The sequence below is a fragment of the Homalodisca vitripennis genome, chromosome 3, assembly GCF_021130785.1.
Source record: "Homalodisca vitripennis isolate AUS2020 chromosome 3, UT_GWSS_2.1, whole genome shotgun sequence".
Classification (NCBI taxonomy): Eukaryota; Metazoa; Arthropoda; class Insecta; order Hemiptera; family Cicadellidae; genus Homalodisca; species Homalodisca vitripennis.
Window position 1 is genome coordinate 162,320,825 of NC_060209.1, and position 16,490 is coordinate 162,337,314.

A 16,490-nucleotide genomic window follows, 5' to 3' on the forward strand; every position below is an offset into this window, starting at 1 on the left:
CTTTCTCTCTTTTTTATTTTCCTTTTTGTTTGGCCAATATATTTTAAATCACAGTTGTCACAATTAATTTGATAGATTCCAGATTTTTCTTCATCGTCTATTTTATTCTTTGGATTTCCTAATATGTTTTTTAGTTTTATTTTGGAATTTGAGGATACATTAATACTGGCATGTGTTTTAAAACTTTTAGCAATTTCTGTAGTTAAATTGTTGTAAGACACAGATATCCATTTTTCAGGTTCTTTGCATTTAGTTTGATAGAGAGTTGTTCTAGAATTCCTTTCAATAATTTTCTTTTTCCTTTTTATCATGTTGTCAATCATTTCAATTTGTAACCATTAAATAATGCAATTTCTCTAATTTTCTTTACTTCCTTTTTATAATTTTCAATTGATAGAGGGGTATGTAAGAGCCTGTGGATTAAACTGTAAAAAGCTGCTCTTTTTTGTGAAGGGGGATGAAATGAATCAAATGGGATAAATCTGTCGTTTTGTGTTGATTTTCTATATATATCAAATTCAAAATGGCCAGTTGTATTTTTTGTAATTAATAAATCTAGAAATGGGAGTTGATTGTTATGTTCTATTTCACAAGTAAATTTTATCGAGGGGTAAAATGAGTTAAGCGAAATAATAAAATCTTGAAGATTTTGTTTCTTGTCAAAAACAGCAAATATATCATCTACATATCTCTTCCAGATTCTTGGAAAATAATCCATTGTTTCTTTTGCATGGAATTATAATTAACTATAACTTACACTTACAGTATTCCATTCACTCTTCCACTCACACAGTCACGATTCAAAGAGTAGGACCGCCGCCCGCCCCAATCATCCGGTCCAGGTATTTTCGTCTCAGCTCCGCCACAAACCGTTTTCGGCTCTCAATTTGTTTGACAGGATCTGGTAAGGAGTTCCATAACCTACAGGCGGTAACGGTGAAGGATCGGTTATAGGTTTTGGTTCTGTGTATTGGAATTCTGAGACTTAGTGCACCAGACCGAGTTTCTCTTGCGCCACTCGCCGCCAAAAACTGAAAGTTTTCATATAAATATTTTGGTGAATCCGTATTAATAATAGATTACAACAATGACAAAATTCGAATCGATATACCTAATATCTCTAATGCAACCACTGAATAAGTCCACATAGGAATACATGAAAACAGTGATTTGATTAGAAATGTTACATTTACATTTAAATCATTTGTATTAATTGTTTTACATAATTTAATTCTTATCCGAATATTCGTGGAATGACTCATATTAAATGCATTTTTAATTTGCATATTAAGAGTGGAGTCTATTTGAAGTAAAAGATGAATATTTTAAAACTTTTACTAGTATTATAAATATCATAAAATTCAGGTCTTTAGGGTAATATCTATAAATACTTGACAATATATACTGTTTTATATTTAGACCATAAAGTTAGTATATTGTTCTTTATAACATTATTAAAGTTGGGTTATTTCCATGAACATGCATCATGTCCAGTGACTCCTGAACAGTTGAGCAATTTGGGGTAAAGTTCCCCTATAGGGGTTTTCCGTAATACTGAAACTGCTTCTTCCTTTATATTCCACTCTTCTGATTCTACATTCTTAACAGCATTAGTTACAGAGACGTTTCCCGAGCGTGTGGATCCCACGGTTCCTTTTAATATGTTTGTGTAAATAGCTGTTTTTCGTAAGTATTTATTGACTGCACCGAACTTTTGCACATAACGTTACAGTTTATTAGTTTTTTTAACACTTTCTACACTACTTAACGGTTCTTTGTTCGAAGAAGCATTAATCAATATATTTATAAAAACCCATCATTTATCATATAAAGAAAACAAGTCCTTACAAGTCTACGTAAGTAAAGGGAATGACGTTTATGAGAAGTAAGATGAATGGCAAATAGCAATGATGGCAAATAACTGCGAGCTACAAACAAATCTGTAAGGGTTAAAATAACAGTCAAATCTGAATCTGAAATCAACCAACTCATTTTAACTGCGTGTTTAGTAGCAGGGATCATCAGTTTGTTGTAAAACGAATTCATTCAGAAATAGCGATAGCTGGAAATAAATTAACTGTAACATTTCGAAATCAAACTCACAAGAACATTGGTTGCCAATATAGATTATAATGCAATTAACTTAGCCTTTCGATTCAGGCAATCCGGCATTTCTACCACTCCCTTACTCCACCTGGCTATCTTAATTTACTATCCACATTAATGCCCCCGTTACAAAAGTTATGGGGTTTTTTTAAATAAGTTTTAAATCATTAATATTGTATTTTCAATGAACTTAACTATATCGTTAATTTTGAACTTGATAGATATACTAAATGTGTTCGATAATTATTTTCAAAATGTATAACACCAATATACAACATGTAAGCTATACACTCGTATTATATTGTTCTTAGTGTGTATCTTTGTTCACACTGAACATGATTTCAACAACGTATCGCATCGTTTGAATTCTACTCCTGGTTCACATGGCCATCTCTAGAGAAGTACTGTATCACACGTTTACTTTGACAATATATGAGACGTCGCATCGTCTGAATACCGCCCACAGTTATCACTTGCGTTACTGTGGGAGTCATTTTAATAGTAACAATGATTCTGACTTCATGTCGCCTAGGTGCCAATTATGTAAATATAACTTCTTCAGTTTAACAATCTTCTCTCACGACTATAAATATTAATGGGAGTAGGATCGATTCCTACAAGCAGTAAATGATCACAGATTTGGTTACCAACAGACACGTACATCGTTTTATCGCTGTACTTTCCATTACAAAACTGTATTGGAATCAGGGGTAATAATAGAACGAATCTTCTTTCATTTGCGTTACAACTTTAACTGCCAATATTTGAAGTATACTTATTTTTTTAATATGCGCATTGAGCATTGCCCTCTTTATTGTCTACGGCATATTATATACACAATTCATAAGTAAATAAATGGTAGATGTGTGCTACAGGTGATGTTTACTACCAATAAAACTCTTTCTTAAACATACTTATTCTGGAAGAAATACCGTGTTAAATGCAGTATAACCAAGTTTGATTTAATTGGTTGCATGTTGTTCCTCTCTGCAATTGAAATTTCAAGCATTATAACACTCAAAACTATTATTCCACATTAATTTCAATTACTGAACTAGCGTTACGTTTTTACCAGTTTAGTGAGATTAAATACGGTAATAGAAAACTGTATTCATTGATCGTGTTTAACTGCTTGTATTAACAAGCCAGTAGGTTGTCTTTGTTCCAGCGAAGATACAATACACTTTATTGTTCTTGGTACTGCTACTTTGAAATCATTAGAAAAATTTATTGCACAGAATGTTCATATCAATTTCATGTAAAATTCGCATACTTTTAATGTGGCCCGGGTTGATTAGAATGGGTTGGATCAGGAACTTCATTATCATGGGTGCTTTCACCCTGTATCTACCATTACTGAAACATTCTCAGCGTATTTATAGATTTTGATCTACACCTATAAGAAGTTAAGAATAGATGTTGGGAAAATGCCTTTGTTTATGAAGTTGTCCAAAACCGTTCACAAAGGTAAAGTTTCTAGCCTAACACTTTGCAAAGTTCCTTAGCAAACACTTCTTGGTCCACTGAAATTCTATCCAAATGTTCATCAAAATATAATGCGTGTATAGTATGAGTATATAGAACTTATTTGATTCTGAAGTTCCTCATTTCTTTGGGGGAACGTATTCATTTTCCAATAATCTGTTAAGACAGCGCGCTTAGTTTTAATGTAAATCATGTATCGTTTATCTTCCCATTCCAAAGAAACTAACAATATATCACCGTAATATTAGAGTTACTCGACTACTAGTTTATTAATCTTTGTAATAATTATACATAAAATTAACTTAAAATAACTTGTCAGTTGTGTCATGTTGTAACCAAAAATGTACTTTAACTTTTTGAAAATATTTGGCATTTACAGAGAAAACAAGTTATTTAACTGAAATTTCTTATTGTAACTAATAAGAACGAATATTCCTATACACTTCCAAGAAAATTTCTTTAGTTGAAAAAGAATAAGTAAACATTGATAGAGGTATACACATTAACTTCATATTTTGTCCTGTCTGTGTTAACACATCATTTTTAAATGAACTCAAACAATAACTTATGGTATTAGCTTAGAAATATTAAATTATTTCTCCTAGTTAATCATGTTGTGTGTAATAAATCCTTTTTCATTATTGGATTAGCACAATCAACAAGTTAGTATTATGGGGGTAATACAGTATACATATTCCCTTCAGTCTGTTCCTGGAGATAAGGAAGATGCAGTGGGTTGTTAATTATCCACCTGGAGGGCTAGTGTCAGTTTCACTAATGAGGTAGCTTGTCCCATTCAACTCAAAGCCTAAATATTAACTTGTCTTAACATCCCAATTGTTCCATGGTTTAATTATGCTATTGTTATTGTCAAAATTTGATATTCTAAATGGATGTTGTTTAATTTATTTTGAAGTATGGTAAATGTTAAAATGGGATACAAATTTAAGGTTGAAATAACATTCCTAGATTTTAAATACACAAGATGAATCTTAATTTTATTCGTTAAGGAGGCCGGTACTCTTACTTGCTACCATTTTAGTGAATGAAATTTAAAATTGTACTGTAAATCACAATTTAAGCCCTTTAAAAATATTTTTAAGAAGAAAAAATAAATTTGTTATGAAAAATTGTTTTTTCCAGCATAACTAACTGTGTTTTTTATTTCCTTGGTAACTTGGCAAGCATTTGAGACAAACTCGAAAATTAAATTTTATTTTGATATTCAGTGCTACTCAAACAATTTAAACAATTTTAAAACATTTCAAAAATAAGTTTTTAAATCAATTTTAGAATTTTGAACTTAAATTGATTGAATGAATATTTAAATATATTGTAATAAATATACATTTGTATTTAACTTATCATGATGACTGTAGTTCATATTGCAGCTAAAATCATAACATAATAATAATCAATAACAGTTTTGAAGCTCTAGTTCTGATCATTTTTAATTTATGACGGAAATAGTAACTCAAATAAAGTTTAATTGATCAATTTTAAAGTTCTTTTTATACACAAAACGCGTCAGCTTTCAGTATATTTTTTAAAACCACTATGATTTGTTCAATGTTTAATCTAAAGATTTTGATTACATCGGACTATTAGCTGACATAATGGTTGCGAGCAACCGTACCGGCCATTTTAGTATTATCGAAGTTCGTTCGCAGAATACAAGTGCCTGAAGGATCATTTGACAGATACTGCTTAAAATAAACTACTGTGTGCAATTATAATGTTTGTCTTCCCAATTTTTTGGAGCAATTTCGGAATGCGAGGGTATCTTTGCTAATAGAAAGTTTTAGAAATGGTAATTGAACAGTAAAGATATGATTACATTGAACATCAGTCATAACGAACATCTATATGTCCGGTGGTAAATATCAAATGTCCACCAACATCCGTCAAACAGCTCAGTCTCGTATATTATATTTGCTTATACAATTTAATATCAATTACATTAGTAGATTTTTATACATCAAGTCTATAGCTTGTTTATCAAGAACAATATTTATACTTCAAACTCTTCAAATGCGCTTTAAATGTTCCTTGATGACAAACTGCTGAAAAACCCTTTCCGCTCTCTCGAAGTAAACCACGTGGAACCTAAACATGAGTATATCACCGTTCCACTACGCGACAAATCCTTTCCGAACTGCTGCTTCAGAGCTCTTGAATTCTCTCGCCACTACTGATACTGAAATAAGATCACTTTGAAAATCTCTTTTAAAAATGTAAACATAGAACCAATGTAAAAGTTTATTGGTATCGCAAGCACAATAACAATGCATATTGTCAAGTTGAATACTTGTGTCGTTTTGTTAAGCTTTGAAATTTAGAATGCAAGAATTCGTTTATTTCACAGTGGTGATAAGCGGTGATAGGCGGTGATACCTTTCTGTCTTAAAATATTTTAGTTAATATTATTAACTTATCTTTTCAATGAATTCATTAAATACGTTGCAGATTCAACTGCAAATACTTTTAAAAGAATTTTAGAACAGGCAGAATGTAAAATGTTGGAAGTTCTATAAATAGGCTAGATATGTAATTTTAATTATGAAGTAATGTAAGTTACAAAATCTTGTTCTATATTTATTGTCATGAAACATAACAGTAGTGTAAAAGTTATTCTAGAACTTCAAGCTAAACTAGTCAATCAAAGCTTAAATACTAAAATGATATCAAAACCTTTTTTTATTAAAAGAAAATAAAGTGGGTTGGCTCACTCAGTGTAAAGTTTTCAAAGTGAAAGTTAATCTACAAAGACGTTAATTTTTGCATATCTATTGTGTAAACTTGAAATAAAGGATTATTCCGAATTCTCCAACTTCGCTGGATATTATATGAACATACTCTTCAGTGCCAAAATCTTTATTACTTTTATTCTTTAGAGTTGTTTTCACAACTTGTGGGATACCCTGAGTATAAAATCTAGTTTTATTTCCAATATATAAGTATTCTATATCACGTGTAACGTAACAGGCTATGCTAAAGTAGTCTATATAGAAGTGAAGCTATGCGAAATTCAAGTCTATAGTTCATTTCGTGCTCGAGATATTGGGCACGAGACAGACAGACAGAAATGACACTAATCCAGCTTCTAGAGTGATAGGAATAATTAGTATAGATCTGCATAAGTTTGCCGATTTCGTGTTTTTTTATCAAACATTAATATATTAAATACAACATGTTATTTTTAAAATACATTATAATAGGGCAAAATCCTAATCTTAATAATATTATGAATCCAAAAGTACCTTTGTTTATTTGTTTTTTTTTCGGTTTTGTTCCATTATTTATTTTATTTTATTTTTTTTTTTTACTTGCCGCATATACCCTTATACTGATTGTACTGAACTTTACATGGACATTATAAGGATCTCTCAGGTGAATATAAGCCTATTATTATATACAAATTTCTTCCGGGCTGCATCACACTGGTCTCTAAAACAATAAAAAATAACATTTTGGTCTCTAAATTTGCGAAATATTTATTAAATGAGCCTGTTAAATGTAAGAAACTGCTTTCCATAAATATTGTATTATGGTAGTACGACTATACGTTTCATTAAACTATTTATTATTTTCGATTTTTTATACTTATAGAGTGAAAATATAACAAAATTTAAAAAAACTTCTTATTTCATACCATGGCAAAAAGGAAAACTAGTTAATTTATTATAAATGTTTCTTAACTAACTTGTGAATGTGTTCACAATAAATGTCAGGTCTTGAATTTTGTTTCCTTAGACATTGTGAAAAGACATATTTACACTAGCCGAAGGAACAAAAAATGGAGGGACTGAACATTAGCTTGATTCAACAAACCTTCACTCAGTGACTACGATTCCATGAACAAGCGAGCTCAATGAGTCCGTGGTTATAGCAAGTGGAATCACAAAGCAACACATGGGACAATAAATGCAATTTGTATAACGGAATATCGTACAGGAACATCACGTCCATTTCTCACTTATGAGATATACGATGCTGCTTAGGCATATAAATACTTATATAATTCCTCGACTGGACCGAGGATACAGCGAACATGGATTGCAATGCAAGATGTAATTTACTACAACTTGTATCATATTTACATATTCATGGCAACTGTCATAAGTATTATTGTTGTTTAATTTAGTTTATTTTTATTTTCAATGAACATATATTATCTATCTTATCAAAAAATTATATATATGTCTATATTCAGGTGTGCATTGTATCTCGGGGTAAATAGGCAAAATCCAATTTTAAAATAACAATACTATAAGAATAATACAATTTTGCTTAACCTCTGGACCTATTAATCATAAACATTGAAAAATATGTACTTGATACATGATATATAACTAATTCCACTTTTTTTTAAATATCATAGAACCCTATCGTACTACATCACAAGTGCATTCACAAAGATAGGTATGAACTTCAACTTTAGAGTTCCTTTAAAGCGGTATAAAATATTTAAAGTGTTACAAATATCGTGAGAGTTTTTAAATCAAATACACAGAATGTTACATAGAAATTCAGGCCAAAGCCACGGGTACTTGCTGGTATTATTATACATGCATAAGTTCCTTTGTTTGTTTGTTTTGCTTTCGTGCGTAACCTATTAAAACTAAGTGGGCTTCTTTGATCTGTGAGAAATATTCTCTTGATTGGGAAACAAGGAAAAATAAAGTATAGAACAAATCATACTAAGAACAAGTAAATTACATTGGACACAACTGTAAACTACTCGACGTATTTTCCTGATCATGGCAACAAGGCAAACTCCACATTGGCGTCGGAAATATAATTCACTCGAACCAAAGGTGTTCATACAACTCCAAAATTGCGTGCGAAGCGGCGGGTAACTGTTAGTACTTTATAATTACGGTGTTTATTTAATCTAAAGTATATAAATGAAGAAATAATAGCCAAGGGACGAGTAGAACAAGAGTTCTAACTGATTCATTCATAGAAGATTCAATTGTAGGGACGAAGTAAAACGACCACTCTGCTCTGATTACGTACAATACTTCTACTAATTGATAGGCTATCTTTGGATTCATGTTTAAAAATATCCAAGAGATTTATGTGATCTGCTTAACCTATTTCCCAATCCACTTTCCTTGCTATCAGTTCTGCCATAAACTTACCTCTTCTCCATGAGATGTAACATCACGATCTCATGTGGCACGCTACTCAGGTTAAGTAACGTATTGCTACTTCATTAGGGCTGATGTAACAAAGTCAGACTCACCATAACTGTCATTTTTTTCTACAAACACTGCAATATTTTTTTATTCTGTAAATAAAATGTTTTTTCGCAGGACACCATTTCGTTATTGTTGGGAAACGTTAATCATAGCTACATATTTTATTCCTACCCGAGTTATGTTCTATTCAGCTAGGAAGGCTTTTACTGGCTTCCCTCTTTCTGAGGGCTTAAGCGTAATTTGAATGAATTACTACTCTAACGATATCAAAGTGAAGAAACAGTGGCAGCACACTTTTTCGACGGAGAGGTTCACTATCTTTTGTTATACAAATAGACTAATATTCTTTCTGCCATACTAATCAATGCTTTGATTAAAACTTACTAAGCATGTTTTTGGTAAGAAGTTACTCATATTTTTAAAATCTAACGACTAACTACTATTATATGATATGATTTGTTCTTACTGATTAGAAAGTTAAAACTCACTTTTAAGCCAGTCGAGTGCTATGGAAAGTTATATGCTGTACACAATCTGTAGTTAAAGAAAGTTGTCACAAACCTTTAAGATACGAGTACGTTTACTGAAGAATATGGATTATTATTCAAATACGAGTTATTCGCTCTTGTATAAGAATTTATATTGAACCTAAACCCAAAAACTTAAATTCCCTTTTTAAATTTACGTATATTTTGTGGTTTAATTTATATATTCTTTTCAGAAAGTTTTATTTCTAGGAAAACCATAAACAGTAGAGGTACAAAGAAGATTTAATATTGATTCATATAAATTACAAATTAAATTTACAACCTATGCGTGTTGCATATGCTGTACTCAAATGTAATGAACAGGTTCCTGTGGTAAATACTCGTAGTTGGCAAACCTTAGTTATTTTTAAATATTTGTTTCGTATACGTAATACAGTTGTATATAAAATTCTAAAATTGAGTCATCCATACACATCGCGTACTCTGGGAAGACACGAGTTCATAAACTCCCGTACTGTTCTCCCAGTCCGGTTGTTATCTCTGTAGTCACGTAGTCTTGTACAACTGGAAGACTTAACCTGAAGCCAAGGCACATGTAGACATATAATATAGTAGTGTTTCTGAAATGCAGATACCAGGCAGAGTCAACAATTGCAACCTTATGAAAGCTTCGAGGTATTCTATACATGTGCACAAAGAGATACATAGAACAACAAGAGGAATAGTGCCATAAGCCTTTAATGCCACTAAATTAAAATGCTAATAGTAAAATATGCCAAAGTTTAGGTTTAGGCTTAACCTTGTTTCGGTATCTCCTTGTTCTCGTTGTACTTCAACTATGAAAGCATAGAGACTTGGATGTTTCTTTCCCATTAGCAACTGATGCATTTTGTGCCACCCTTCAGAGACATTATAGACATTATTATTTCTTGATTTCCCTTTCAGAACCGAGGTATAATGGTTCCATAAAGCAGGTCTTCTGGATTTGGACCATAATTTTGGGATTCCACATCACCGACTATTTTCACAACAATGTTTCCTTTATCATCTAGAGTAGAATTTGCATCTGCAGTATTTGTTTGCAGCCGATGATATATGTTTGATATAAATATACCCATTGTAACACAAATATGAAGTATTTCCTATAATTATAAGTTGCGCCATAATTCAAACCTATTTTGTAAGACCAGATTGAAATTTGTACACAACAAATGATTATTTGAGATCCCATGTGAACATTGTTTAAAATTATTACTTTATAGTTTTTGTAATTATTAGTTTCGGCGTTGATTAGATTTCTTAATTCATAATTTTTGAATTTTTATGATTGCTGATTGCTACTTTTAAATTGGCCTTAATCGAAAGGAAAACATACAAAATTCCAATCTCATTTACTCACTTAGGTCTCGAAATATCCTACGGAAAGTTAGACTTCGCTGACGGTATGTGCACAACTATCGAACTCGATTTTGCATGTATAGAAATAATGCTTCATATAAAATGTTGTCTGTAGTTCAATTAGCTCTTTTAACCAATAGTCGATAGTTTGGCTATCGATGAGCCAAACACACACACATGTAAATAACGATTGAAAATAAAGATGAATCTACAAAATATTCTAAGTATTCATAACAACATCAGTCATGTGATGCATAGATATGAATCCGTTATCAGTTATTTGTATGAAAAAGAATGGTAATAGAAAACCTTCGTATAGGTTAATTTTTTGTCAAAATTTTTGAAAGAACTAAATACTAACATAATACTGAGAATGTAGTGTACGTACAGCCACATGCTGTAGAGTGTGATCTTACACACAAGAGGATACAAGAGGATAACTTGCTCGTGAAATTGTTTTTTACAGTGTACAGGTGTTGTAGTTGTTGGGAGAGTTTAAAATTACTATGGATTCACTATGAAACTATTGGATACAACCTTGTAAGTGTCTTGAGAATAGTACATATTTAATCTGATTCTATTATTTTCTCTGAAAATATTACGTAATTTATAAAACTGCGACTAGTTTAATCTTATACGGTGCTTTCATGAGTCATTAATTTATTTTTCCACAGTAGAGCGATTAAATAAGTATTAATTTGTCATTTTGGGAAGCATTAACGATGGATAATTGTTTAATACTATATGTTCGTTAAAACATTTTATTAAGGTACAAAACGACAGTAGTATTTTAAAACCACCAACCGAAGCTTCATTGATTAAGTAGAGCTTGATTTTCCTCGTATGCATAATTTTACTGACCCACAACGGGAGTAAAACACACACACACACACACACACACACACACACACACACACACACACACACACATACACACACAGGTTGATCTTCGACTTAATTTAACTCATGTCGTTTTGAGATAAATATTAGCTATCTCCTGTATGTTTATGATCTATGGAATTTATATAAAATCCTGAAATAAGAGACTGACCTACCTTCCCTGGCATAAATCTTCTTATGATGCGTACTTATATGGAACAATAATGAAATGCTTTTGTATTTAAATGAGTAACTGATATTTCATGTGAAATTATTGTAGTGTAAACTGATTATTAAGTTGCTTATTCATTCGGACAATAATAGACTAATGATTATGATTATTTTATAGTTTTAGTGTATAAGTGCAGTAGTAAAAAAATATTTAAAGATCTTTATCTTATCGTAACTCTTTCATCATTTGAGTTTTAGTAAGAATCGCTGAAACTTATAAATACAAATCACGTGAAGGAATTATATACAAACTTTATCTTTGCGACTGGTTTGGTAGTTTATAGTTTCGAAAAGTCGTCAAGGTACAAAAGTAACAATTTTGAAATAAAAAATAATCTTTACTTAACCATAGCCGAAGAGCCATTTTGAACGTTGTCAGTGAGTTCGTAGAATTTTAGCATAGTGGGAAATCATTAAAATGTCAAAACTTTAAAATGTAGACGCAATAACTTCAATATAAGTTTCAAAACTCTAATAACTTTTTGTTTGAGATTGAACGGATTTCTACAGCTAGGAAAGAGGAAATAACGGAAATGTGAGAGGCAACCGACTTTCTAAGAGTGTGACTGTTTCTGGCATCTGTAAATAAAGTGAGTTCGTATCTCACGTAATCGAAAACACTTGAATGTCAAGTCGTCTGATGACTCTTTCCTGTTAAATATTGTCCAGAAGTATTATTTCCTAGAACCTTATTCAATACAAAGTACTATGAATTTTGTCTGACGTATTCATATTTTATTATACGAAAAGTTGTCTTTTCCGTGGAAACGTGATATTCACATACACATAAGAAATTATATTTCCAAATAAATAAGTAACGCTAATTAATTTTTAATATTTGAATACGGAAGCAAATGAATACTTTTTTCTGAAATATTGAAAAATAATGTACAAATAAGCTATGGACAATAAAGGGGGAGATAACTAGTTTTTATCGCACGATGGATTTTAACGCTTTTATTATGATTCAATGAGCTGGTAAGTTATTTTGAAATAAATATCTGTACTTACTTAGTTCACATCCATATTTGTATCATCACGATTGCGACGCACTTTTATGAAATAATGGATAGTCCTACTAACGTACATTTTAAACTATAATAGACATACAAAATTGTAATAGATACCGATATAATTAAACATTCATTAAAATAAAAGTACTTTACTTTAGATGTACTAATTATCCTTAAATTTGTATCTTTAAACACCACTATATTATATAGTTACAGTTAGTGGAGCTGAAACGACCCATCTGCTTTATTACAAAGTTAACCAGACCGAATAAGTGTTATACCTACATTCTCCGTAAATGAGGTGTCACAACAATAAGGTAAAGTTAGAGGCTCCTCTTGTTTTCCAACAGGCGTCCCCTGGCTCTCTCCAACTTTCTAGAGACATTCTCCTCTGTTGTAAAACCAGAGCTAATCTTATATTTTCATTAGTACATAATTAGTAATTATGTACTTCATTTACTTTTCCTCTGTAACCCTTGAACTACTATGAAAGTGATGTATATTAATGCTATCTTATCACACGCAGCATTGATCAAATGTAGTAAAAATATACTATCGTTTGAAAATTAACCATATAGTAATTAACAATATATAGGGCGGGACCTAACAGGGTAGACTATTCGGTGTTCTATTAAACATACTAATTAACTATTTTTTTTATTTAACACTATATTACTAACAGTATTATTGCCTGCCTGTCTGTAGAGTCTACGCAGGTCATCTAAATAATGAAACGAGCTATAGACACGAAATTCTACATGCGACTTTAGAGAAGCCTTTATGTGACACGTGGTCAATTGTATTATAGAAATTCTTATTCATTGTTAAATATATGGATATTTAATAAGTAATAAGAAGCACTAAAGAAGTGCAGGAAATAGTTATTGTGTAAACCAGGAAGATTGTATGTTTAAATACAAAATTAGTTGAAGGTCCTACGTTATTATGATTTTTAATCGTAAATTACAAAAGAGTGAATCGTGAACTAATCAAACAAAAACTAAATATAAAAAAATATACCCAACACTCTTTTAATACTACGCGCTCTGGTTATATGAAATAAAAATACGAATTTTGTTTTTTAGACTCCCGAAAATGCCTCAACTAAACATATTGATAACGTTTGCAGAAAGTTAGAGATATCATTAACAGAAGATACGTCCAAAATAATTTTTAAGAGAATTTTGCTCATTATACTGAACGAATCATACCTGTTTTTGATATTTAGGTTAGTCGATAAAGTAATTGTTTTTTATCACCTTATAACAGAGCTTTAAAAAATTACCTCGTGTACTATTAAAGTTTTTTCACTGCGCTAACCTGAAACTTTGTTATTGTTTTGGTAGAGGTAATTTCCACAGCTGCCTTTAAAGTTTTAACTTGACGTTACTAGTTCGTTGAGCTATTATGCGATAAGAAATAAATAAAACGAGCAAGTTTTTATTGTGTTTGACTTAAGATAAAAACAATTTTTCACCACATGGAGGAAAAGTGTGTTAATGCGTTTAATCATGTTTCTGACCTGGCCTCGCTTTTTTCGTAAAACACGATTGTGGACCAAAAACAACCACTTTTACTCCTAGTTATGAACACGACTATTTAATTTTAACATCGTCCAGATCTGTCAGAAGTAGTAAGATTTACAAAGATTGCAGAATAGAGGAAGTTTGATACAAAATTGTATATAATTTCAATGGTTTCAATTAATTAAATGGTTGATTAAAATATATTTTAAATCAGCTTAAAATTTAGTATGATTATATAATCAGAAACCTTTTAGTTGAAGATTGGATTAATACTGAAATGCTCCTTAGATCAAATAATGGGGTTAGATTGACGTATTGTTATCAAATAACCGTAATTCTACAAGGCCAACTCAATTATTGTGCTAATAACCCACTAACGTTATGATTAATAATCCGATTATCGCCGGCAGGAGTAACCGAATCAGATATCAATCGATCCATTGTCTAGCGACATTAACAACACGCTACATCATTGTGGCGAGTATGACTCGTATGAGAAAACTCGTTTGGTCTACCATCCGAGTGTATTACAAATTCATCTTTGTCTGACCTCATGTTTATACCCTTCTTAAATAAATAGTGTACGACTCCTTTCTATAGTATGGCACTACGTTTGTAGAATATGTATTGCCGATATAGCTGGCAGTATATAGATTCAATCAATGTATAAGTATTCTTTATACAAACTCAAGAGCATCTTCCACGCATACAAATGAAACTGATAGAGAGGTTTTGTTTATAGATTTGTATCATCATGCTGAATCGTATAGAGAGTAAAATGCTTCTAGTTTCACAGTGATACTCGTTGTGGTACACTCTATTTATTTCTTACTGTAAAAAAAGATAAAAACATTAATTATTTTTATATAAATGTCCATAGCTATTTAAATATGGGTATTATTAAATAGAAAAAAAATTCAACGGCAAACATAGCTTTTTAGGCTTTTTGTAGAGTGTGATAAGAAATACTTTAGTAATGACCAAAAAAGAAAATCATTTCAGTAAAGAATATAACGTAAAATTGTATAAAAGTTGGCAATCTACATGCAGAAGTCTTATTGATCGGTAGTTGGTCTAATCACAATAAAACCCTGGCCCTTCAACTTATCTATGCGATTGGCAGTTTCAGTTTCCCAACTGTTAACTGATGATTGCTCTCCATAGTGAGTTTCCTAATTTATAAAATTACCGTATTGTGTAACCAATGTTTTGACGCGTTTTGAGCTGGTTGGCTTTGATGTTAACTTCCATCTACTACGTGTTCGGTGTTACTGAGATGATGACTTCACAGCAGGCTTGGAGTACATTCATTTTTTATGGTCTTGTCTACTCTGTGAGTGAATAACAATACCTTCGACATACAGAGCCCATGCAGACGTCCTTATTGTAATACGTGGAAGGTAAAAAAATTAAGCGTACCCGTTTACCGCTTTGGTTGTTTGGACGAATCTATGTCCAATGATTTCGTAAATTTTATGGAGCTACACAAATTTAAAGGCTGAATTCATGATGAAGCAGGTTACTAGGGTAGTAAAGTAAAAAAATATCTGGTTTAAAAATTTTTATCTATAAAGAAGTCTGTTTTGTCTAGAGTCTGAGAGCTAACGATAATAATTGTAATAGAAAACTTAACTATGTCACTGAAAATTCTAATTTAAAGCAGACTCTAATTCTGCAATCTCAGATAACGGAAATATAATAGTGTTACATACACAGCAATAATAAAAAGAAAACAATAAAATTGTTATAATGCTGTTTTTAATAATCAGGTAATCTGTATTTTCCATTCATACTTTAAACTGAATATGTTACATGTTGCCAAAAACTTTAATACATTACCATTTTATTTGTTGAAAATGAAAAAGAAATAGTAAATAAAATATACTAGTACTGGAGTTTTGCTGGAGCTGAAACAGTTTCTAACTCAGCAAAAATAATTTGCTGACTCAGCGAAAATATTTAGCTGACGGTAGGGTTATTTGGAGGAAGTGAGATCAGTATGTAAATAAAATATACCAGCACTGGAGTTTTGCTGGAGCTGAAACAGTTTCTAACTCAGTAAAAATAATTTGCTGACTCAGCGAAAATATTTAGCTGACGGTAGGGTTATTTGGAGGAAGTGAGATCAGTATATTAATGATACTGATCAAAAAACAAAAA